Source organism: Chaetura pelagica, unplaced genomic scaffold (genome assembly GCF_000747805.2).
Source record: "Chaetura pelagica isolate M959 unplaced genomic scaffold, ChaPel_1.0 scaffold109, whole genome shotgun sequence".
NCBI lineage: Eukaryota > Metazoa > Chordata > Aves > Apodiformes > Apodidae > Chaetura > Chaetura pelagica.
This window is the reverse complement of record NW_009970725.1, coordinates 3,747,249-3,773,310: the sequence shown is the minus strand read 5'-3', so window position 1 is coordinate 3,773,310 and position 26,062 is coordinate 3,747,249. Positions and strand designations below refer to the sequence as shown.

Sequence of the window (26,062 nt, the reverse complement as noted above, 5' to 3'; positions counted from 1 at the left end):
CTGAACAGAGAAATGCTTTGTTAAATGAGTGAATGTTTGGGAAATAAGGATTTCATTTGAAGAAGTTTTATTTAGAGTCCCGAAATGCATGCTCACCTCTTGTACATGTATTTTATACGTAGCACTGTTTGTTAAAGCATGAAAATATCTGATAGTTGCCAGCTTGGGAGCCCTGGATGCAAAATAAGAGTTTATGTGGGACAGGAGGTGCGCGAAGCGCTCTTTCAAGCCCAGTGAAGGACATTCTGGTCACTCCAAAGCAAAACAGCTACTGGGAAGCTGCTGCTACAGGAAGTGCCAGAGTTTAAAGAAAGCTTATCTAGCAATATTAACATGAGCTAGGTTGTCTAGCACAGATTGCACGTGCTTGAGGAAAAAAAAACACCAGTAAGACTGATCCTTCTGCACAGGCTTTACTGTACTGATGGGTTTATGAAAGAGGGAAACTAAATTAAAAACAAACAAAAAACGACAACAACAACAAAAAACCAACAAAAAACACCCAAACAAAACAAAACAAACAAAACCCTAAACAGACAAAACAAAAAATCCCAAACAAAGAAAAAAAACAAAACAACAACCCGCCAGAATTTTGCTTCCCAATCTAAGCTAACAGACTTTACCTTCTATATCTGAAAAATCAACGTAGAAGTTCAGTCAACCATAAGGGAAATAGTGTGCATGTAAATGGCAAATCAATCCAATCTAGCCATTTCTTCGGTTAAGTGGTGACTTTTCTTGCTTAGTTTGGACAGCAAACAGAAAACGTGTCTGGGAAAGGCAGAGAGAGAAGTATTTACATTAAATTGTGTATGCCACTGAAATTAGTTCAGTGTTTCTCCAAACCAGCACTTCCAGGCAGTATACTGAAGGGAAAAATCCACAGAGCAGAATGTTGTGGAAGTTTAAATTCAATCTGATACTGTAGAATAACTTGGAAACTTCCCAATTAGCTCTTTTCTAATGACCAGAAGTGATGTGTGTGCCTTCAAGTTAGTGGAATGGTCCACTGCGTTCTGTGGCTCTTGACTGCAGAACAACATAAAGAAACAATAACTCCTGTGATCTTTGCACTGCTGTCTCTTGGAGGAAATACCGCAGCTCAGAAATGCAGCCCAGAAATGCAGCCCAGAAACTTCCGATTTGGTAGACTTCAAATACCAAGTATCCTTTCAGAACAAAGCAGTGTTAACTTGAGGGGTTGAAGTTTGACAGCCAACCTTTTGAACCCCCTCCCATATGACTTGCTCTACTTGTGTAGTATCATGGAGTACCTAAGAGATAACAAGCTGTCACTCTTATCTCACAGATTGGAATGTTTTCCTTCAACTTGAAGCTCACAGGCTGTGATCAGGTGGCAATGTTATTGTAACTGAAGGAGTGAAAGTATTTATGCAGTTTTCAAATACAGTTCTACTCTGAAAAAACCCTCAATGACACTCTTCATTTCCCTTAATGTAGAGACTCCTTTCTAGTTTCCAGCTCTAATAACACTCAAGATCCAAAAATCTCAGTTGACTCTGTGCTCACTTTGTGTCAAATACAATTTTAGCTCTATTTATTGTGTGTGCAGGGTCATTATCACAATGCAAGTGTCCTCAAGCTTCAGTGCATTTTAGCTTTCCCATTCTGCAGGAAGAATGCAAGGTTGCCCCCAGTAGATGATAGACCTTTTACCAGTGCAGGCTTCTGATCCTTACTGAGAATACAGGTAGCTATTATATTTGGCAGTGAAGTTTTGTTTCTCTTAGCAATCAGAGTTACTGCCATCCGGGTAGGGGTAAGCAAATTAGCACTCACTGTTTTGAAACATGAATACAAGATAGCATTCCTCTGCCTACTCCCCCAAAGAGGAGGCGATCTTATCAACATACCCAGATCATGTTACCTGTGCCAAACAGCAATCAGTGACTGCTTTCAGTCAAAATACGTGCAGAAGAGTGTGAAGAGATAGTGGGCCATTCCTCCACCTTGCAGATGAGAACAGTTGAAGAACTGCCTCGAAACATGAGATACTAAATGGGTTTTGACCCTCAGCAGCTCATCATCCCTCAGGGATGACTGTCACACTGTGGATCTATGGAAAAGTGGCTCTTACATGCTACCTGGGAAAACCGGATAGTTGGGATTGATTAGGTGAAAATGAGAGAGAAAAACCCTCAGTTTTTTGGCTTTTGGTTTATGACTCAGAGCACATGTGGTGATCTGTGCAGTACAAATGAGGTGATGCTACACCCTTCAGTGTATCTTCATCTGTCATGCAAGCACCTTATCTAATCAGAGGTTCACAGGACAATTGAACAAACTATTGCCTTACATTTTCATAGGTCTGTATATCTGTAATTGACTGTAAGTAATCTATTCTGCTCACACAAAAGAAGAGTCCGAAAACTCTTGAACAGTTTCATAAATGCTGTAAAGATCAAGATTTTGATTTATTAAATTTATATGTTAGATACATATTATAGATATACGTATGTATTTTACATTCAGATTCTATAGGACTGAAATAAAAATCAAGATGCAAGACTTCAGCTGTATTCACCATCGTCACAGATGTTGGAATCTATCTTTACATCCTTGAGTTAATCCTGTTTTCCTGTTCGAGAACCTGAGGCAGAGAAAGATATGTCAAAACTGTTAAAAGGACTGAGGTATCTGGAGTGGCAGTCCAGTACCCTAACTAGGGCTCTCTTTCCTGGGTAACACAAGCAGGCAATGAGCAGCCTGCAGTTATGATACTTTTCCATGCAATCATTAGATGATGCAGGTTAAAAGAGATAATCTTGTTCAACCCCTGTTCAAAGCCATGCCAAACAGATCAGGTTGCTCAGGAATTTGTTGAGCTCTGAATGTCTCAAAGATATTCAGACTTCTCAGCCTCACTGGACCAAATGTTCAGCCACTCTTGTGATGAAAATGCTTTCCCTAACGTGTAATCAGGATATGGCCTGTTGAAACTTTCCTGTTGCCTCTTGCAATGTCAGTGTGTGCTCCATCTTCTCTATACCTTCTCTTTAGGTAGGCTGCAATGAGACATCCCCACACACCCTAAGCCTTCTCCTCTTCAGGCTGGACAAACCCAACTCCCTCAGACTCTCCTGCATCATGTGCTCCAGCTCCTTAACCATCTTGATATAGTAGACTGGGCTCCAGTATGTCTAACAGTGGTTTGTGGCTTTCCAATATCGCTTTCACACACCCTCCATAAGGGGAATAATGACTGCTCTGGATCTGCAAACCCAGCCCAGTGTAGGCTTGTCCATCTCTACGGCAAGGGCATAAAGCTGAGCCTTTTTTAACTTGTTGTCCATAGAGATCCCCAGGTTTCTTTCTCTTCCCAGGGGCAAGAATTTGCATACTTGCTTTCCAGGTCTGTCCTCACCTCCTTCCTGATCTGAAACAAATAGTGAATGTTGCACTGTTTTAGAGATTATTTTTACTTTCTAAAGAAAGCTACTAGATTTTGTAACTTTGCAAAGATCACTGGTCCATAAGCTAGACAACCTGCAGGTGTGGTTGTGTGCTCCTAGCAGAGCAGTGTGTTAGAGCAGAGGGTTGGTGGAAGCAGGTATCTCCTTCTGTGCAGGCACCTAACTGATTTTTGCTGAATATTCTCGGATACATTTCATTGTAAAGAGAGATCTAAAAAACTAATCCCACAACAGAGGAAGATTCATCCCATCCAAGCTCGGGCACCCTGAGTTACCTGCATTTTTGTCAGACTTACCTAGAAGTATAAGGGTTACAGTGAAGGGTGCCATTTAAATATGTTACTTCTTGCACTTAAACACTTGTCTCTTAAAGCTCGTAAACTAACTTGTGGTCGCAAAGCTGGTACATTTAAGATCTCTGAAGAAGTTCTGAGAGTCCTGCAGTTTGCTACAGCTGCCTGTATAACTCTTCTATGGAAGTTATCTTTGGGCATTTCCCACCATGCTTGTTCAGCAGTTTCAGGCTTGTTTTCAAAGGATGTCAACGTGGGTAATTCAAAGTATTATTATGTCATCAGGACTCTATATATTTTGCTGTCTTAAAAGAACTTCAGAAAATATGTCTCAAGACAGAACACAGACACAGGCTTTTGGTTTTTGGCTTCTGAGTATGTACTTTAATGCTTTTTCCTTGAACCTTCTCTTTAATTAGAAGTTGCTGATTAGCCTGTAAAAATCCAGCTGCAAAACTAAGCCTAAGGCTGGGTACAGGAAATGATAAACCTACTGGAAACTTTTGGTGGGTTGACCTGGACTGAAACAGTTGCTGCTAGTTGTATTCCTTGTGTCCCTTACTCCTATATTAAACAGAGAAAAGCTGATGTGTGTTCTGCCACAGTTCTGTCTATCCACTAGTCTCTAGACCATACCTGATTTAGCAACACCAGCCAGTGAGTCCCAGCCCTCTCAGCTGTGCCAACCCAAGTGTTAACAAGGCCATGCTGTGTGCTGAAACAGGGAACTGTCCCAGATTATTATTTTTAATTTCTAAAAGAGAAGGAAAAAAAAAAAAAAAAAGATAGCTTTAAAATCAGGTCCCTTCTTGCGTTTGCCTCACAGTGGATTGAATTCAGAGTTTTTCCAGCAAAACTGAGAGGCAGCCCAGAGATATAAATAAAGAGCAAACAGTTAAGGCTGGAATGCCTTAAAGCAATATTATTGCCAATTTTTTCAAAATGTGAAATCTTAGTCAGTGCTGGCTTTTCTTGCCTCACTATAAAACATATCATCACCACAGCATAATTTCATGTTTAAAAATAAATGTGTTAAGAGATTCTACTGTATGAAACAAAGCAGAAACCTGACCAACTCTAGTTATTCTTAAAATAAGGGCATTCTGTAAGGTGGTATAATGCCCACCAGAAAAACACATCAAAATGAACAATAGATAAGTATCTATAAGAGTGCATCAGTAGTAAACTGCAGTCAAATGTGCAAACCACAGACAGGTGCCAGATAAGTAGGTGATTATCTTAGATGTAGAAGGCAACAGATGTGGGCACTGACAATACAAGTAGAACAGCCTTTCAGTTAGTGTGATAGAAACTGAAATGCAGACATCAGTGACTCTGAACTAAAGTTTAAAAAAAAGGATTCCTCAGATAATTGAAGGAAGACTGCATTTTCAAAAAGAAGCAAAGATAAACTTTTCCTAGTTGAAATGGAACTAAGTGCAATGTTTCAGCCTGCTACTAAATACAAAGAATGATAAATACACATTCTCATCTGTTCATCCTATTACGTCTGCTACCTACTGCTTGATATACTGGTTTGGCTTAGCTTGTTATTACAAAAAAAATGTTTGCCAAATCTGTCACACTAACTAAAATCACATGAACTGAGCTCTGTTACACCCTTTTAAAGTTGGAAGATAATTACTGCATCTCAAAGTTACTGGGCAGGAGAGCTGGAAAGGCGTTTGTTAATAGGAGGAGGGCAGGTAGGCTGCTGCACACACCTACAAAGGTGTGACACAGCAGCTGGCTGGAGCTTTGAGCCCAGCACTGTCTCCTAGCTACTTGGATCTTGGAAATACCAGTTTACAAAAGCTCGAGGAAGGATGGCAGAGGACAACAAAAATGACAGAAGTTGGTTTACTCTTCTATAGGGAGAAAAATCTAGTGGCTTTCCAAGCACGGTAGAAGAAGCCTTTCCAAGAAAGAATGCATGTTCTTTCCTACTAAGCTGTTAAGCAGGACATGCTTGGATTTACTTTATATGTAAATGGACCAAAAAAAAAGATTGGTTGCTTTGGAAATGAGAGGGAGGGAACAGAGTTTTGCAAGAAGTCTGCAGGACCTTTTTCATGCCAATAGATGACCTGAGATCAGAGCCCTGGCAGAGAAGCAGAGCCCCTGGGACAAAGCCGTGTTTGAAATGGCAAGAGCAAAAGAGGTGGGAAACTCTGTCGTGCACTCGGTAGCAGCATCTCATGCCTTCTGAGACTGCCTTCCTTGTGAAGCACTCCGGGGGGGGTCAAACTAGGGCATTTCTCACAGGTTTGCAGGCGGAGATAGCACTAAACTCGTCACTTGATTTCTTTGCTGTGTGTCTGTGTCTTTGTGTTATCCGTATCCTGCTGTGGAGCCCAGCCCTGAGCAGGTGCAGAAGACTTACCTGGGAACAGTGAGACAGAGTAGGGCTGGGCTGGTAGTTAACAGTAAGTTGAGAAATCTGCCCAACTGTGGCATGTATGGGGGTTTTTGTTTTGGGTTTTGTAATTCATGCACAGCTCAGAAAAACAGCAGTTCTTTTCCTTGATGCTGGAAGCCTTAAAATTAATCTTTCAGTTCATGTTTTCAACAGGAAAGCATATATAAATAGTGATACATACTGTTTTCTGATTTACACTCTGAGTTTGTCCATTTCTGTAATTTGTCAAGCTGTTCTCCACTCAGTGAATGCCTGGGTAGCAGCCACAATGGGTTTGCTCAAATTCTTTCAGTTGCTAAAAATAAGTTGATTTTGAAGTTATTTTCTGTAACTGCTGAAGATATTTGAGGCAATAGTAGTTGACTGCCAGCCTATAGGACAAATTGTTATCATGCAGCACCACATTCCCAGCCATTGGTAGGAGTCAGGAAAAAAGATCTGTGCAGTATAGAAGAAAGCATGCAATGCACTGAGACACAGAAACAGAAGACAGGGTTTGGTGCCCACATGGGAAATACAGTTCCTACACATGAAGTTTTGAAAATACATCATCAAATGTGCTGGAAGGCATGTGAGTTAAATCATCTCAGTAACATTCTGTCCTAACTTTTCCTCCTTGGTCCTTCAAACTAACAACTCTGGGTACTATAATGGTGTGCTTCTAGATAATGGTGTGCTTCTAAATGCTGTTGTATCTTGTTTTCTTCAATTAACCTCTGCTGTATTTTTTTCATTAGTTGCTTTGCTTTCAGCTTGCTTTCTCATACCCCTGTTGCCCAATCCTTGTTTTGTTTGTGGTTTGTTGGTTTGGTTTTTTTCCCTCTGGTTAATATTCATTGACAAATATTACTTTACAGCAACACAAGGAATATTGTCATAAAAGCCCTTTCTGTGTCAGACTTTACGAATGGGGTCAGCAGGTAACTAAGTTTGTGGCTGTAGCAATAGCTACCAGAAAATGAGTTCTGGGAGGAGAAGTATGCATTGAGACTGGGCAGGCAAAAGTCTCCTGAAACCAGATAAGCCCTGGAGAGCTGTTGTCCTGTTGAACTCACTGGACACCCCATGACCCCATAAACTCCAAACAGCAAGTGTCTGCAAACCCATCCAGTGCCTCCACCAACACACACTAGCACCAACAGCAGGTTGTGTAACTCAGCTTCCTCTGAGACAGTGGTGAACATAGGCTGTAGAACTAAATATACCCCTGGTGAAACAAGGGACCTCCTGAGGGACTTTCTCAATGCCTACCTGGAAATCAGTGACCCACCAGTCTGACCTTCCCAGCTGGGTTTGGCCTCCTGCCTGCTGCAGCAGAAGGGTGACATGAGGGGTTGTGGGAATGGACTGTGGGAGGGGGAGAAGTGACTGCACTATGTGAATAGTCACCAGCTATTAAAAAATCTGCTCAATTCTGTTAATAACTGCTTAACTCCAAGCATTCTCTCATAAATATTGGTCTGTTTCCCCCAGCACAATCCCCCTATCAAAGAAACAGATAGTATAATACAAGGAAATTGCAACTGTGAGTAACTTTAAAACAGTGAACAAATCACAGGTTTCTGTCCTGAAAAAAATGCATAATCTTTTATGTATGTTTATATATATATATATTTCATTACACAGGATTTTCTGAAATTTCTTTTTAAATTCTTGTTAAGTAAACATACCTTTTTTTTTTCCCCCCCTCTGATTTAAGGTCTTTTCCATTTCTCAGTTCCTCTAGATCTTTATCCCTTTGCTTTTTATCCCTGGACCTTCTTCCTATGTCAATGAGTAGATATCTTAGCAGGGGTCTCTTTAGGAGACAGGAGCCTATTTTAAAATCTGCACAGCCTGTGTATGTTGGGGAGTTTTGAGGAACTGAATTGTGCTTGCTGGTTTATGTAGAGCAGCAATATGATCCCAGTGTCTGCAGCTGAGAGCTATGCATGGCCTGGCATGTAGTGGGAGGAAACATGGCATTCTTTCCTCCCCCGTGTTTTCACTGCACGCTTTCATCCCTCCACCCTTCCAAAGAAGGCTGCAGCTCCCCATCGTTACCTTCCTCACACCCACTAACTAGTACTTCTTCTGCGTTCCTTTGTCCACCTAAATGAAACTCCACCTTAATGACCTGGTGTTTCCTACCACTCCCTGGCCCGGATGCTGCTCGGGCATCTCTAGCCAGAAGTACAGGTTGAGGAGCTGGCATGGCTTAGGGAGCAGGTGGAGACCTGGCAGCAGCAGTGCATGCAGCAGTGAGCAAGTGCCAATTATCTCATCTGGCCATTGCTGTCACATTGCTCCCTGGAGCTCAGGGAAGTACATGTATGCAGGCAAAACGTTGGGAGCTGTTGCTGAGATGTATATACAAACCAAAGAGGTACATCATCATCAGTTTTCAAGTTTTAGGAACCTTCGCTGTGAGGATTTCTGGATTTTTTTCTTTCTTTTTTAAGGCTATATGGATGAAGTCCAGCATGGTAGTGTTACTCAGAACACTGAGGTCTACTTAGTGAAGACAATGAAATAGTTATGTCTGTCTTCAATATGCCTTAAACACCACTCTCCTCAAAAAGTAGACTGTACTAAATGTTTCATGAGCAAATTAACTCTCACATTTCTAGTGGAATCGCCATGTCTCTCCTCTGATGTTGCTTGTTGGAAGTTCTGCTCAACACATTCTGATGCAAGATTACTTCTTCTAACCGTCGTCTTAAGAGTGTCCCACCACTACAAGTTATTGGAGTGGTGCTGTTAGATCCCATCTTAACTTCAGGGGGGTCTGCTTGAGCAAAAGCCAATATACCACGATGGATATGCTGTTTCTTTGCCAATAGGATGCCTGAGGTTTGTCAGCTGTGCTGGAATCACTTTCCACATTAAACAAATGGAGGGGGGGAAAAAAGAGTGCATTAAAAAGCAGAGCTTAAGAGCCTTGGAGAGATTCAAATAAATGAAACAATAACACGTTTAATAGCTAATTCCCATTCTGGTTTGGCTTTAAGGTAGCTGCAGCCTTCCAGTCTGCTAGCAGCCTTCCTAAGTTCTCTGCCAGGATGAGTCACAGCTCTTGGAGCTGGGATCCAGTCCTTCAGACAAGCCATCTTTAAAGATCTGTTTACCTTTCCCAGATGATAATTAATCAGAGTGAGATTCGCTTTGTTTTCTTCCTCTTTAAAACAGGGTTTATGATTAATATAAATTAATTTGTAGGAGCTTCTGGCACCCCTCAGTCCTGATTTAATCCAAGACCCTCTGGGACCCTGTTTGGTGTAGTTTCATACTGCTATGCAGAGATAGATGCCTTTGGAATACCCCTCCCTGCTGGGCTGTCTCAACTAGTTGACTAGGAATGCAAAACAAGCAATAACCAGAACCTTGGTCTGACTGTAAACCATTATTTACCTGCTAGGATTGCTGACTGAGAAGACAAATTAAGAACTTTAGCCACGTAAACCTAGTATGTAATTCATGGCACAAATTGAAACCCATATATGGCTTCTCCTGCTTAAGTTTCCCTAGCCTGTAATGTAGCACTTCAGAGAATGGATGTGAGAACAAATCTAGCAAATGCAGACAATCACATTTAGGCACACAGAAGGGATCAGGCCTTCATGTGGCTGCTACAAGTGGGCAACATCGTGACTTCATTGCTAAATGAGGTCAATTGCTGCAAAAGGTTGCCAGTGTTTTTGTGTTCTACTGGCAAATACCACAGGCTTTCCTTGGTATCAGTTTGTGTGTTTCTCAATGGTAGATTATTTTTTTTTCCTCTGAAAAGCTGTTCAAGCAAGTGCAGCAAGGTCCCAGTGGCATGACACAACAGTCATGACTGGTTGCCTGTGCTCTGAAGAAGCCTGGTCAGATGAAGAAACACAACGTGCCTGGCAATTATGAATAAACTCTGAATGTAGCTCTGCATAAGGGACTTTGTAGATTTGCTACTATATCCGAGGGGCATCTGATTGTTGTGCAGATGTGTTAGACACTGAACCATTGTGAATACAGCTGAATTAGGGTATTGTAATGAAGGACTTCTCCTCTTGTTTCATTTTTAGCATACGGCTATTGCATCACTGCCCAAACGATGCAGACAAAGACCATTCAGTGAGCCTTTTTTTTTTTTTTTTTTTAAATTCCCTTTTTGCTTGTTGAACTAAAGGTTTTCATGTTTTCTTTCCAGTACCAAACTGCTGCAAGAAATAGTTCAAGCCGGCAACCAGGGCAAGTGTTTGGATGCTCAAAGTAAGTATGTTTGTGTGTATTGTTACATCACTAGCAGCTGAGAAAGTACTCAAGAACTTGTGTTTGATGTCTGTAAGGCAGTAGCTAGATAAGCTTGGTATTAATAAGATGTTATATTCCTTTGCAACATCTTTGACTGTGTAATTAATAGATTCCAGTCGTCAGGAATTATTTATGAAGCATAAATGATGAAAACTGAAGTAGATGCCACTGATGTTTTGAAAATCATTTGGTTTTTGACTGGAGAAAGAAGGAAAGGCTGGCAGAAAGGAAGAAAAAAACCATGAAAACTAAAGGTTGACCCTTTCTGTTTGGGAGTTTTGGGAAATTATATTATTGTTGCTGTTTTGTTTTGTTAAATGTTAGCACTTTGGTACATTAGTGCTGCCTTCATCATGTTAAGTGGGAAAAGGGCACATTAGTAATTACAGAATGACAGATTTTTTTTAGTTGGAAGGGACCTTAAAGATCATCAAGTTCCAAATCCCCTGCATGGGCAGGGACACCTTCCACTAGAACAGGCTGCTGAGAGCCTCATCCACCCTGCCCTTGAACACCTCCAGGGATGGAGCCCCCACAACATCTCTGAGCAGCCTGTTCCACCCTTTGCACTGAAGAATTTATGCCTGATCTCTAACCTAAATCTCTCTTTTTCAGCTCAAAACCTTTACCCCTCATCCTCTCACTGCAAGTCCCTGTAAAAAGCCCCTCCCCAGCTTTCCTGTAGCTCCTTCAGGCACTGGAAGGCCCCTATGAGGTCCCCCCAGAGCCTCCTCTTCTTCAGGCTGAACAGCCCCAACTCCCTCAGCCTGTAACTAACGTCAGATAGAATTTGTAAGGTGCTGCCCCTTTTTAATCGACACCAGTAGGAGTTTAAATCGCATCCCACCCGAGCTGGATGCTAATTTACACTGTCCAGCCTCCAGCTTGGCACGTGTGAAATCCGCTCAGGGAGTCACCTGCGGAGATCCAGGATTCCAGCAGGCAGGAGGCCCACAAGGTGGCAATGTTTAGAAAGCCTTGGGAAAGGATGCGCCTGGAACGGATCCGGGTCTGCCGCGGTTGCCATCGCTTGCTCCTCTTGTGTCGTTGCTGCTGCATCTGTGCTGTACTAAGCACGAAACCTTCACTGCTGCCAAAACGGAGCGTAAGATACTCAGTAATAAAACCCCTCTTTGAACAGATTGGCTACTGACTGTGCCCACCGTACTGTGCTGGAGGCTGTAGGTGCCTTTTCCCTTGGCAAGGAAGGTGCAGCAGCAGTAGTTTTTTGAAACGCAGTGCGGGGTTTCTTTATTCATAGCTACTGCTGAAAGTAGGCGAAGCTCTGAAACGATGCTAGGGCCGTATGGTGAAGAACTTCCATTCCAAAACATACCACTGCATTTCTACTAATGCTGGAAAAGCTGATGCTGGGAAAGCTGTTACAGTGTTCAAGTGCTAATGCGGATGTAGTGGGCATCTCAGTTTGCAGAGATACTTTGTTGGTGCTTTGTAGTTAAAAGTGAATAGGTTTATGTGGTCTATCTTAAAGTCTTGCTTCACAGTGAAACTAGGGATTTGCTCCAAGTTATTTAATGAAAAAAACTTAAATGCATTTTCAGAAAGTTTTCTTCAGGTACATGATAGACATGAGAAATTATTCCGTTTAAGTTCTATGGGAAGTGTAAGAATTGCCTGACTTTACTTGTACACAGGCAGGTAAGGAGAAAAGATTGACACTGGGAGAGGGAGAGTTAAAAGAGGAGCCACAGAGTTCAGATTCATCAGGCTGTGAGAGAAGAGTTACTTTCACAGCAATCAGAAGCTATGCAGGGCTCAAGTGCACCTGAGTGTTCTCAGGAGAAGAACAGTTTATAATTTAGAGCTAAGAGGTTTGTATGCCTCAAAGATGAAGCAGTAGCTCTAGACTACAAGAGGCATCTTGAAAGCAAGAACCAGGAGAATGTAAAACATCCACCAGGTGTGGCAGATGGAAGTGCAGTGGGGCAGTGTCCTGTTTTGGGGGCAGCTGGTTATAACAGCAGGCCCTGTTTCTGCACTGTGCTGGTGAGATGTGCCAAGCTGACAGAAATTAGCTTTTTTAATAACTTTGCAAATGTCCCAGACAAAAAGCAATGTCCTGTGCTGAGCCATGGTGGGTTTAATCTACAACTTCCTACCCTTGCATGGAGTGGTTGTCACTGCTTAAGGTCAAGTTTTGTCACTGTGGTTATACTGGCATTGTCACAAGTACTTTGAAACAACAGGAAACCTAAAGAAACCTGTGAGTGTTGAGATAGTGTGCAGCCACCAGATGGACATTTATAAAAGCACACAACATCCTACCTGTCTAATAGAAACTTATCTGACATGTGCAGATTTCCTGCAATGAGGACCCCTCTCCATGAAGCAACAGACAGCTTTCCAAAGTATTTCCTGTGGATTGCTGCTTACTGTGTCGCCTTCCCTCTCCAAATCCCTCAGTCTTTATGGCCTCTTAAGGGTCAAAATAAAGATCTAGTCATCAGCCTTCTAATACCAGAGATTCATTATATTGCTAGAGAAACAGCTGAGCTATTACAATTGCAAAAGCCAAATCCATGTAACAAGCCATGATATACTATCTTCACTCAGGAAACCTTCCTGTCAGGTTTCAGTGCCTTTGAGCCTGACAAACTGGCATAGATTTTCATGCCATTAAATGACATGGACAGCAACATCAGGAATGGATGTGGGACTATTCAAGGAATTTCACACCTTTTATACTGGGCTTCTGGCAGTTACAATTCCCAGCTTGATATATTATCACTAAAGCATTTACAATATACCCTCACATTGGGAAGCAGTTCTGGCATTTGTTACATTTCAGTAATTTTGAAATATAAGGTAAAGCAAATATATTGTTTAAAAAGTATAAACACATGTATATCAAAATATGTGTGATGAACTACTAATTCAAGAGGTTTTCAAGGGACACCTGAGCAAAGAGGCCCCGGTGAGCTTTTCTCTTCTTTACACAGAACCAAATGTTCTCCGGTCATTCGTGCAGAAGCTGCATATAATTACTTATACCAAGCAGACTGAGAAGCATTTCCTCTCACTTCTTTCTCCCTACCTCCCAGCAGCAGCACTGGTACAGAATAAAATACTACTTATATTTAAGTGCTCTTTGTTTCCCACGCTTGTTTCCCCACACTGGTCCTCTTAATGTCCACCAAAGATGTGACTGACTTAAGGACCATTTGTACCTTCAGGCCTTCTCAAGAAGTACAAAATAGGTGAACTTCTGAGCCAAGCAGACTGCTTTGAAAGCGTTTTCATTCAGTGAAAACAGCATAAGGTCCCCCAAAATGTAGTGGAAGACATCAGTTCAGGGGTCAGTCCACAGGACTGCTGGTTTTGATCCAACGTGAGAAAACTGGAGACCTGAGCCTAAGAGAGCAAAGTTAACAGAAGTGGAATGTTTGTTTATGGCAGTGCACTCACTAGCCCCATTCCCTTCTTAACTTAGGAATTGGTGGCTTGAATAGCCTTTTATGGTGCTGTCTGAGAATATTCTGAACTTTGGGGTGATATTTATTTTTTCAGTGCCCAATAACAAAAATTATCCCACAGGAGCTCAGCAAAGCAGCTGAACACAACTTTTCAAAAGTTTCAAAAAGATAACGTGTGGTTTTGTTCACAGTTAATAATGAGATCCTGTCCAACACAGAAGCTGTCAACAGCACTGACATAGATTCACAGTTACAAAAACACATAGCCCTGTGGTTGGGGGGGTTTATTAAATAGAAACCTCATTTTCTACTGCAATGAGGAAAGACACTGTTTTCATGCCACTAGTACCTTTTGCACTGAAATTTGACAGAGGCCTTTTTTTCACTTTATACACAATGTGACTGTTCAGAGTTTACAAAATGTTGCTCCTTTGTGCCATGACTGTTGAAGCCATATCAATATACAATAATATAACAATAATTATACTCTTTTTTTCTGGTCATTTTTTGTTACCTTCTGCATTTATCTATCAATGCTGCTTCATTTATAAGCTGGAGAATTTTTATTAAAAGACAATTGAAGTAATGAATCGAGATTTGCTCCAGCTGCAAAAAAAAAACCCAAACATGTATTTTTAAGGACATTAAAAAATAGTAATCCTTGTCAGAAACATTGAGTATTTGTAGTGCATCCCAGATGCTCTAAATAGAACTGTGTCACTTTTCAAAGCAATTTCTAGATTTTATAAATATAATCTTGCAAATTTGCCTAGGACCTACCCTGATTCTGAGTTGTCATCCTGAGTCTGCCGTCCGGCTGGATCTGTTAGGAAAGCAGAGGATCTTTTTACAGTAGTTTTTGTCTTCCTAGTCTGTTTGCAACACTGACTGTGAGTGTGATGGCTTGCTGCTCACTTTCATGTCCAGAACGTGCTAACAGCAAAGTGCTAAGTAGCTGTAGACTTCATCTAGGGAAGGAAAGGCAAAGGGAAGAGAGATGGAGAAAGGAAGGCAAAGAGAGTAGTGTAAAAGAAAGATGGGAAGACAAAGTTGGGTTGGTGCAGTGGTGATGGCACACAGTGATGGCCCCCAAGTGCTGCTGAGGAATGTGGTTGTCATGGTTTAGGCCCAGCCAGCAACCAAGCATCACACAGTCATTCGCTTAGTCCTCCCCACAATGTGGGATGTGGAGAAGAAAATATAACTAAAAGCTCATTGGTCAAGACAAGGACAGGGAGTGTTCACTCAGCAATTATAGTCACAAGCAAAACAGACTTGGCTTGGGGAAAAAATAATTGGTCACTGATCAAACAGAGTAGGGTAATGAGATGTGAAACCAGGTCTTAAAAGAGCCTTTCTTTCCTCTCCCATCTTCCCTCCTGATTTCTCTACCTTCTCCCCCCTCACATAGCAACTAGATATGGAATGGGTGTTGCAGTCAGTTCATCATGTGTTGTCATCACACTCTTCCCCTGGGTCAGCGTGTGGTCCCTCCCATGGGAGGCAGTCTCCATGAACTCCTCCAAAATGAGTCTTTCCCATGGGCTCCATTCCTTCATTAACTGCTCCAGGGAGGGTCTCTTGCACAGGGTGAAGTCCTTCAGGAACAGATTGCTCCAGGGCAGGCTGCACAGAGTCATGGCTTGTTTCGGGAGCAGCCACCTGCCCTTGTGTGGGGTCCTCCATGGACAGCAGGTCCACATCTGCTCCACCATGGTCCTTCACAGGCTGCTCAACCTTGTTTGTCCATGGACTGCAGGGGAACAGCTGCCATCCTACTGGCTGCAAGAGAATCTCTGCTGCAATGCACCTCTTCCCCTCCATCCTCACTGACCTTGGCATCTTCATAGCCTTTCCTCTCACATCCCACTCCTCCCTCAGCTGCAGGTCTTTTTTTCAGTTTCTTTTTCCCCATCTTAAATATGTTCATCACACAGGTGCTATCACCATCACTGGTGGGCTCAGCCTTGTCCAGAGGCAGGTCTGACTTGGAGCTGGGGAAGCTTCTATTTATTAGCTTCTCACAGGAGCCACCCATGTGACCCCTACCCCATTTCCAGAGCCCCCACACACAAGCCCAGCACAGTGGCTTACCTGGCCTCCTCCCCAATGCTGCTGCTGTACCTTCACATCAGGTGCTGGGATGCTGAGCTGCCATGCTCAGGGCCTCCAACAGCAAGGAAAAATCCAGGGGTGGACAGATTCGCAGAAACCCACCATGCCTGCTAGGAGCCTAGCAGTATAGAAAGGCTTAAAAGAGCCAATTAAAACATTTTGCTTACTTTTAAGGAGGGTTTTTTTGTTGTTTTTGCTGGCTTTTGTGGTTTGGGGACGTACTCATTTTTTCTTAATCCAAGTATCCACATTTTTCGATATTTCTCTGCCACCTCTGAAGCTGGAAACTTTGGTTTTCATTAGCTGACTGCTGAGATTTTTATATAATGAAGTTGCTTCATGACCGGCAGCTTCCAGAAAAACACCCTGCATACCAAGTCACAGAAAAGCAGCGTGAGTCGCTGGCAGCCCGCAGCACGCTAGTGAGGTCAGGTGGAAGCACCACACACTTCATTTATAGAAGCTGTCCTTAGAGTAAAAAAGTCGCCCATTAATAATGGCTTCTTAGAGACTTGTTTAGCCTTAGGTGGAGTGTTGGAAGGCCACTGTTGCGTGCGCTGCCCTTGCGTTACCATCCAAGGTGGCAAAATTGCAAAATTAAAGGTTTTCAGAGTCTTGGGACCTAGTAATTTGTTGTCCCTGATACATCTCCTGTTGTTAATTCAGGGCTAATGCTCAAGCAGAAATGTTGTAATCATCTGTTTCATCTTGCACGTGTGTTCCTACCTGAGCCTGAAGTAGGTGCAGAGACGGGCTTGTGGTGGGAGGCACTTACACATGGGCAGAGTTGATTTCAGCTGGCTAGAGGCTTAAGAGCCTCAGCTGGAGATCTACCACCAAAGCATGCACAGCTGCCTCCCCCGTTAAAAATCCTGAGTAATTAGATAGGCCAGGTACATGTCATGGGTACCATTTTAGGTGGGGAGTGCCAGTTTTACTTCTCTATGAGCACCCATTCCTCATAGAAGGAAGCTGGCAGTGCCCCAACATTCAGGTTTATGCAGTGGCTTCCATTAAAGCTTCATCCTCTTAGATGAGGCCTGGATTTGGCTCACCACTAATGACCAGAGCAGGCTGCATGAGATAAACACCTTCTGAACAGCACTAAAGGAAACACCCTTAAGTTGTATTGTACATTTTAAAAAGAATGGATGGTCCCTGTTCTGCACCTGTATAAACGAACAATATTGACTGGTCTCAAATATTTTCAGATGTGGTCTGATTTCATATCTAAGCTCTTTCTTTTTTGGTCTGATATAAGAGGCTTCATGTAATCACTCTTTTAAATCTACAGCTTATGTTTGACAAGTGGGTCATTGGTTAATGGAAGCAAGTAAATCCAGCTGTTTATCTTTTCAGTAAGATCATGCACTTTCTGTATGCTCTTGTCTGCTCAGAATGGAGATGTGTACATTTTCAATGGCACTACCTGTTTTAGAGTAGGGTATGAGCTCTATATTACATTTCATCTGTTCCCTACATTCAAATAAAATAAAATAAAAATAAAAAATAAAAAATAAAAAAAGAGTAATGCTTCAACTGGTATCACATTTGACTCAGAAATTTATGGCAGCAGTTGTGGTATTATTAATTACTAGGGCCAGATTTAAAAATTCATTAATATGACTTTATGAGGAAAACTTACTGTTGTACATTGCTTGCAAGTTTTCTTCCTGCTTCATTTCTCCTCCCCAAGCCCCAGTATTTGTGTGTGTTGCTGTTAGCAAATATACCTTCCACTAAAGCAGACCAGCAATAGCTTTCTCCAAAATAGCTAGAACCTTTAGCAACCAGGCAAGGACATATTCTGGCTAATTTGAAATTTCAGAAAGTGCTTGGTAAGCTTAGGGAATACCTGTCAGTGAGATAAGTCGCCTGACACAGTCTATAGTTTTTTATTATTAGTAGTATATTTATTCAGAGTCCTGACATCAGTGTAATGTAGTTAAAAGTGTCTGTTAAAATTCTTTTTCCTCTTCATTTGAAGACTTAATTTAGTTTATTAATGAAGACTTTGGACAAGCACTAAGACAGTCATGAACATTGACTTACCATTGGAAAAAGTTTGTTTTCCATCAAGAAAGGAGGAAACTAAAACATTATGATTAGTAAAGCATCGTGTAAAGTAGAAATTAAATTTTACTTAGAGGAACAGTTTCTTGCTCCCAGATGCTCTAGCATTTGCAAATAGTAAATATTACTTACAAACTTGTTACAGATCTAAATACTTAACAGGAAGTTACAAAGCATGTGTTTAAGGAATTATCAGAAAGTAAAGAACAGTGTCTCAGATGCTTGCATTTGGCCTGTAATGAGCATAAAATAACTAGGAACAAGTCCAATTGAGTGTTAAGACAAATTTCTGTTTCAAAACTGTGTATAATACATATATTTGTTCTAGCCCAGAGGGGAAGCACTCCTTGATTCCTCTGAGAGCTATTGATAGCAAGCAAATCCTAGAAACCTAGTTCTTCCCTGGTGCTGAGAAGCCTCCAGGGTTTCATCTCTTTAGTATGCTAATGGCAGTAATGTGTCACATGAGGTGTGCAAATTCTGGGTGTCAGGCAGCCCTCAAATACAGGTGCCACTTCATGGGATGGCTGCGTGTGAATGTGCATGCACCTTAGCAGGCAAACACTGTAGCACATTCCTCTCAGCCTGGATGAAATAAGGTGTAATTAGCTAATGACAGTACGTTAGCTGGATGACCAGTATGCCAAGGACTTTGAGGGAAGGAAACCAGTTTCACGCAGGTTGTGTGCCCTAGTGCTATATAGGGAGTTATGTTTGAGAGAGGAAGGGGGGAGAAAGAATGGGAGAAAGGGCAATGGGGAAACCTCAGCTGTGGAAGAAATCCTGATGTAAAAGGGAGCTCATCTAGTTGTAGCAATTGAGAAAAGGGATAGGATTTGAGTAACTGCAGAGCTGGAAGCACTGCATGGATCTCTGCAGGCAGCATACCATGGAAGAAGGGATGAGGCCCCACCATAGTGGTGATGTGAGTGAAGCAAAGGAAGCTAGCACAGACTTGTGACACTGTTTGAGGAAGCTGGTTGTAACAGCAGGGCCTGTTTCTGCGCTGTACTGGTAAAGTGTGGAAAGCTGAAAGAAATTAGGGGTTTTTTTAATGCTGCAAATGTCCCAGATAAAAAGTTGATACCCAGAGAAGTGGCAGATGGCATACAAAGAAAAAAACACGTCACTTTCTGTGTAACTTCTTGGCATTTGCCCATTTGATGGGCATGTGAGACGTTTCCTCTTGTAAGAGAATGGTTTATAGTGTGCTGTAAAGACACGAAGAAACTATCTGTAGGGTATTTTGCAGCAAGGCATCAGATTCTTTGGCCAGAGTTTGCAATCGTGGAAACACACACCACTGAATGACTTGGTAGTAGGATTTTGATCCCAGTCAAGCATGAATATGGTCTGTTATTTCTTTCACATTAGCTAGAGTATGTAATAATGTTTATGATGGCTTTTTGCTGGCTGTGGGAGGGCATTTAGTTAACAGTTTCTTGGAACAAAATAACCCCTTAAGATGCTGGTTTGTAATGATCCAGCCGTTTCTGTCACCTGGTTGAAGCATTTTTTTTTCAGTAAAACCTCAACTGACCACCTCCTGGAACAACTACTTTCTTGTGCCAACCTTCCCACTTCCTCTTTAGCAGTGGTGAGTGTCTTGGACAGTTTGGTAAATGCTGACAAACGTAATGTCTCTTGTGATGGGTTATAAACCCTGTGCAAGCTGCACAAGTTCAGGATCTATGATAGGGATATTGGACCAAGGTGAAATACCGAACACTGAAATTATCTGAAACAATAATTATTTAGCATTTAAACTTCTATGTAGTGTCAATACAAAGTTAAGATTTCAGCAAAGTAATGTAACAAGTTACGTTGGAAGTCATCATCTGGCAATAAGGTATCATTTTAGCATGGGATACAACCATCTCAGAATCCCATGTGAGAAACCTTGTTGAAATGGTGTTGTAAAGCTTCTGGCCCCTGCCTCAATGTTACTTTTATGAAATACATGGCATTAGACTGAAGTACCTTCCAAGTATATTGCTGAATGTTTTCAGTGTAAAATTCTAGAATAAACATCAGAGAGGTAGATTGTCTACTCCTGCACGTTTTTTTTACTTGTCTGCATTTTTCCAGATAGCTCTTTTTAGCCCCAAGAAAGGCAAAGATTCCTCAACAGCTGAAAATATGTAAAGAAGTGCAATTTTTTTTCTTCTGCTCTCTCAGATTTCCGAACTTTTCGAGGCTCTAACCATTGGTTCTGTTTAGGATATGGATGTCTGAAACTGATTTTTCCAGTGGTAGCAGTCATAAACTGTACTGCATGGAAACTTAAAAGTCCCAGATCCCTTTCTTCTGGAGCACTAATCTCATTTCCATTTAATTAAGATGTTGCCAATCTCTGAAAAAGTCTAGTAATCCAGATTACCTGAACATTTTTAATGCTTTTGTTTGGCCCTTTATTGTCTTTACATCTGAATTAAACAAACCTAGAAAACAGGTAACACCTTGCTGTAAATGAAAGTGGCAATGGTAAATCTGTAACAGCTCCAGCCAAGTAATTCCATGTAAATTCATGTAAGTGAGCCTCAATGAGTCAGAGAAGTCATTACTTCAAGCACTTCTTGATCACAGCCTCCATTTACAGGTCTTCAGGTGAAAGCTGCTGCTCAAGGTGTGCCTGAACCTACTAGAGCTCAGTGGGTATCACTGAACACAAATGCAACAGACACTAAGGAATTGAAAAATTTTGTTTGGTGCATTTCTTCCCTTAGAACCATCCTTCACTGGCTATTTCCTGCTCCCACTGGAGCTTTTTGTTATGTAGGCAGTGTTGGATAAAAATGTTTTGAATATTCATTGTGTACCTCTTATATTTTAAGTATGGAATCCTTTGATGTATACTGAAAAGTGAACTAGGAATTTATTTATTTATTCTTTAAAACAGCTGGATTTAGCTAAACCCTGAAAGAGTCAGATTTAATACATGTCAGCTAAACCTATTTATTAATTTTAATCTAACCATTAATACAAAAAGTATGTAACTAGTCAACTAGTCTTAAAATATCTCTTCTATTCAAGGGTTTCTGAAATCCTTTTTTTGTTGACAAGAAGAAAGTCCTGGTTTTGTAGACAGTATTTGACTCTTGAAATAATCCTCTGGTTTCTATTTCATCTATACAGTAACTAGAAGAGGCTGCTGCTGCCTTTTTAAAGAAAAAACCCCACAGGCTGTGGCTCTTCAAAACCTTTCTCTTTAGTGGCCATCTGACAATGGTCAGATTGGATTAGCAACTTACTAAGCTAAATTTTCAAGAATGCTTAGCTGATGAAGACCCCAAATTTTATTTTACTCTTCCTCACTGGCACAGAACACTTCTTTAAAATATGTAATGTGACCTCTGAAATATAAATACGTCCATTTTTTTTAAAAATAGACTTGAATTACCTCATAGGGATGTGGTCCATGCACATTGTGTAATTGGGACAGCCCTTTCTTTCTTTCTCTTTCTCTGTCTCTCTCCAGGGAACTCAAATAATCAAGACTTTTCTTAAAGTGGCAACACTGTAATCCCCCAGGGTGGGAAGCTCATTCTTTATCTACAGGATGTCTGGAGTGATAAGTAGCTGTTTTATTAAAGCTCATGGAGTGTTTCTTTGTGCTGACAAAATTATCATTTGTTGTTTGATACGGTGAGTTTAAATGCAACATGCCCGGAAATTTAAGGCACAGAATGAAGGAGGGGAAGGGAATAATGGGAAGGAGGTGGGAGAATTTATCCAGTGCTGTGTAAACAAAGAAAGTCTACAAAGTTGTAGTTCTGAATTGTCACTTGAAGTGATTTTACACCACAGTGGGAGCTCTCCTTTGGGCAGATCAGTGAGGTTGAGAGTATGTCCATGAAACGGGAAATGTGAGCTCTCCTTATCATGCACTACATCATATCTGATATATGTTCACTTTGTTAGTAACACTGATGCTGCTAATTCCTGTATGGATGTTTCTCTGTGATACATGATAATTACAGGTTAGAACTGTGCACTAATTTAGGCTGGCACAAGCCAGTGCTCTGTAATAGACATATGCAGTTGCAGTTGCCTCATTTGTACTTGCCATAGACAACTTGCCAGTCTGGATCTCCCACATCTTTTGTTCTTAATTTACTAAATGAAACTTTTATCTGTGGTGTATGCTATCAGAAATTAGGCTGATTCTAATGCAGCCTAGTTAAGCATGCTCATGATCATATCCTTCTTACTGAATCTACGCATGCTGGGAATAAAGTATGCCCATGTACCTTAATGAATTGGGGCTTCTTTGGACAAGAAAGATGTGCCAAAGACTCAACAGAGTAAATTATTTTAGCTCTTTCTAAACTTTCTTCCTTGTTTGCTTTATCCACTTCTTTTCAAATCTAAACGCTGTTGGCCAGCTCCTTCACGGCCTGTTTCTGGAGGGATTTCTCATAATCACACGCTTAAGTTCTAGAAATAACAATGATTTTGCTCTACAGTTTGCAAATCTGTTGCTTCACAGAGTTCTGTTAGTCTTCATCCTGATAAAGGAAGATTATAGGAATAGTTAAATCGGAAAAGCAGACTACATTTGTCAGAACTGCTGCTTTACAAAAGCTGTTGCTGCCTTCTAACTGTCTGAAATCCAGTCTCCTTGTTCTCTTTCCCAGTGGAATAACTGGGCTAGTGACAGAAGTGTTCATGAAACTCTTCTCAAAAATCAAGCATATGGGCCAAAATAATTATACTTGTATGATGTTTGTTACAGTTTAAGGCGTAACTGAGGTGTATTTTAAGAGCAGTACAAGGAATATCACACTGATTCCTTTATAAACTTGAACACGAACAGAGATGTCAGAGATGAGAGATGCTCATGGGTCACTCTAGGGTTAAATGTGTTTTCCTTCATCTCATGCCCTTCTCTCCCTCCCCAGACCCTTGGAGTTATCCAAGCAGTGGGGAATTTCTGCAGTCATTAATTGTATTTATGCTTCAGCCTTGTAAAATGCAAAGCTCCCTAAAACTGGTTGTTTCTTGTTGTTTGTTTTTTTTAATCTTATGACAAATACATCAGCACAAGTCTCTAGTGTCACCCCTGTTTTCAAAGGCTGCACAATAGTCACTTTTTACTAGCATTTAAATACTCATAATTTGTTTCCACATTATCTTCCTAGCATAAAATTCTGGCTAGATCATGCCTGAAGTCTTTCTAACACTGAATTTAGGCCTTTTAGGGGTTTTCATTCTCAGGAGTTATAATTTATGCTGCATGGCCTTTTTACTGCAGCAAGTGAGGTCTAGAGCAAACAAGGAGAGATGAAGTTAAAACAAAAGCTCTGAGGAAGACTAAGCAACCAGATTTTAGGAAATGTTTAGGCCTGTTGCAGTGCTCTCTCTACCTGGTTCACCACAGCAGAAAACAAAGAACTGGAATACATGTGCTGGGGTGGGGTGCTGACTTTTTCATCTTCGGCACACCTGGGACTTACTGTATATTCCAGGGAAAGTGCGGGATCACCTTGTAGCCAAAGTCAGGTAGGAAACGGGGAACAGCAGGCAAACATGGCAAGGGAGTGTGTTGACCTGAGAGCATGTGACATCTCCATCCCTGGAGACTTTCAAGATTTGGCTAGACTATGATCATGTCACCAAACACAACCTGATCTTGTTTTGGTGATGATCCTTTCCTGAGCGGTAGATTGGACTGGAAAACCACCACTGGGCCCTTGCAGCCATTACTTCTGTGATTCGCAGTTCTTGGAGATCTATTACACCAGGTCTTGTAATTCCACCCTTCGGCATTAATTGCTTTCCTGGCTCTTTGCTTTGCTTAGTCTGCATATCACTTGGAAGTACCCGGTTTCTGTACTTTCAACAATACCGCGGGTGAGGGTTTTTTATCAACAACATGCTGACGTTTTATTCTTCGAGCTGCTTTTCTATTTGTACTCCGACTGCATGTACTATCTTCAAAGGCAGCACAGATGCATAAACACCTAATAACAGCAACAAGTTCCTCCTCTTTCTTGCTGTGTGCCACTGGATCCATGTCCAGGACCTCTTTGCTCAGGATGATGAAAGTGGGAAGAAGGGTGCACATGAAGAAGTACTTGTGGAGCGCACCCGTGCTCAGAAACAGAGGTGTGAGTGGAGGGGATGCCACGCATATGGAATCTGTGTTGCACCCTGTGCCCCCCAGGCTGTGCTAGATGGACAGAAGCAGCATGTGCCTTCTGAAAACCAGTGCCAAGCTGCTTTTGCAGAGGCCTGGCTCAAACCCCATAAAGGTAAGGGGCTGCTTTGAGTTTTTGTATTTTCTGGCCTTGAACCCTAATGCAGAGGCAAGAAGGGGTGTGAAGTGAGGCTGCCGTGCTCTCCTCACCTGCGCTTTTCTCCTGTAACGTTGCTGGTACAGGTTTGAAACAGTTTTGGAGACTTCAATAAAGAAGCCTCTGTTCTTTGCCCCTGGCAATACAAATATTTTTACAAGTTAGGGTAGCAGAGTGTTTTACTGCTCACTGCCAAGCAGAGCAGATAGGGTTGTGTCTAGCAGCTTTAAGACCTACTATAGATTATTTTTATATTCTGTCTCTACTTCTGGTTTCTCCTTGTTATTGAGTGTTACTAAGACACCTATTGGCCTTTTTAGAAGAACGTATTTTGTTGGTTGTTTTAAAAAAGACTCAAAGGCAACTTTCAGCAGTGGATTTACTGTGGATGGCTGAATGGAACATTTTTCAATGAAGTGTGTCAACTGCAAAAGTCCATAGGTTGGTTATTGAAGGCGTAATTTGACTACATTTGAAAACCTAGCAGAAAGAATAAATAAAACCTCTCTCGGTGTTTAGAGGACTGTGGCAAATTGGCAGACTAATTTGAGTTCTGTTAGAGATTGTGCTGTGTATGTGTGTTCATGTACATGTCTGATTTAAATCCAAGTAGTTTCTCCGTGGTCCAAGTTCCATGCAGTTGGTGTTTAGTTATTGATTATTAGACCCTACAAGCTCTCTGGGAATCTGTATCATTAACATAATCGTAAACTAAGCTTTCAGCAAAGTGTCATTTGACTCTGAGAGGCTAGATAAAGATTAGTTAAAATTTCAAAAAATCACTTTCTTCACGCAGAAAAAAAAATAATAATAATCTGAGGTATAGATCTCATCAAACTAGTTAATCAGATTGTTTGAGTTTTATTAAAATACCAGCATGTGCCTGTGAGAACATATTAGAAACTAATATTGCTTCCGTTTAAGCACCTTAGAATCCACTTTAAGAGGAAGTGGATTTGGAGGTGGTTTTTTTTTTTGTTTGGTTGGGGGTTTTTTGTTGGTTGTTGTTTTTTTTTTTTTTTAAATAAGATGTTAGTAGATCTGCCCAAATATCTTTTACTCTTTTACATCTAGCAGCCTTGAGGTCATACAGAGCTGTTTAGAGACTGTGCCCATAATTGCTCTTGTCAATATTTAGAGAAAAAAAAAAAGAAATTGTAAACAGTTGGATAGTTTATTTTTCTAACGAGGTAAATGTGTGATTTTTCATCCCAGTTTTGGGACATGGGGGAAAGTTCTACCTCGGTTAAGCTCAGATCTGCTTGTAAGGATGACCAGCATCTCTCTGTGCTCAGCCTCAAACTTGGAAGGACGTTGCTATTGAGGCGAGGGAGATGTGCAGAAATCGTATAGATGTGCAAAGAGGAAGGGGCTAAAGGGGGTAAGAAACCCTTTTGAACTAAGGGGAGGAAGAGATGAGGTGTGAATGGTGGTGCCAACAGCCGGCAGTGCCAGTAGTTCAGCGCTACTGCCTCGGCAGGCTTCTTCCCTCCTCGTTTCTGACTCAAGCAAGACTTTGTAGGATGTGCCATCGAATGGTTTCTCTGCCTAAGCCTGAGGGCAGGAGAAAGCTGGAAACGCGGGATGCGGCTTGACAGGTGTTTCCCTGCGCTCTCCAGTGAAGCTGTAAGCGGCGCTTATAGAGCCTGGTAACACGGCGTGCGGTGCCTGGTGCCCGGGGCTGGGAGGGGCAGGTGCGTGGAATAGCGGACACAGGAACGGGGGG

The 26,062-nt window shown here is 41.6% G+C and overlaps 1 protein-coding gene across 1 annotated transcript in view; it reads left to right on the top strand.

The window, feature by feature from the left end:
• The first annotated feature begins 10,320 nt into the window (after positions 1 to 10,320).
• MAPRE2 (microtubule-associated protein, RP/EB family, member 2) overlaps positions 10,321 to 26,062 on the top strand; it is a 75,962-nt gene continuing 60,220 nt past the window's right edge. The window contains exon 1 of the mRNA XM_010006817.1: positions 10,321 to 10,376. The gene's annotated coding sequence lies outside the window, so the exon portion shown is untranslated. The remainder of the gene's footprint in view (positions 10,377 to 26,062) is intronic.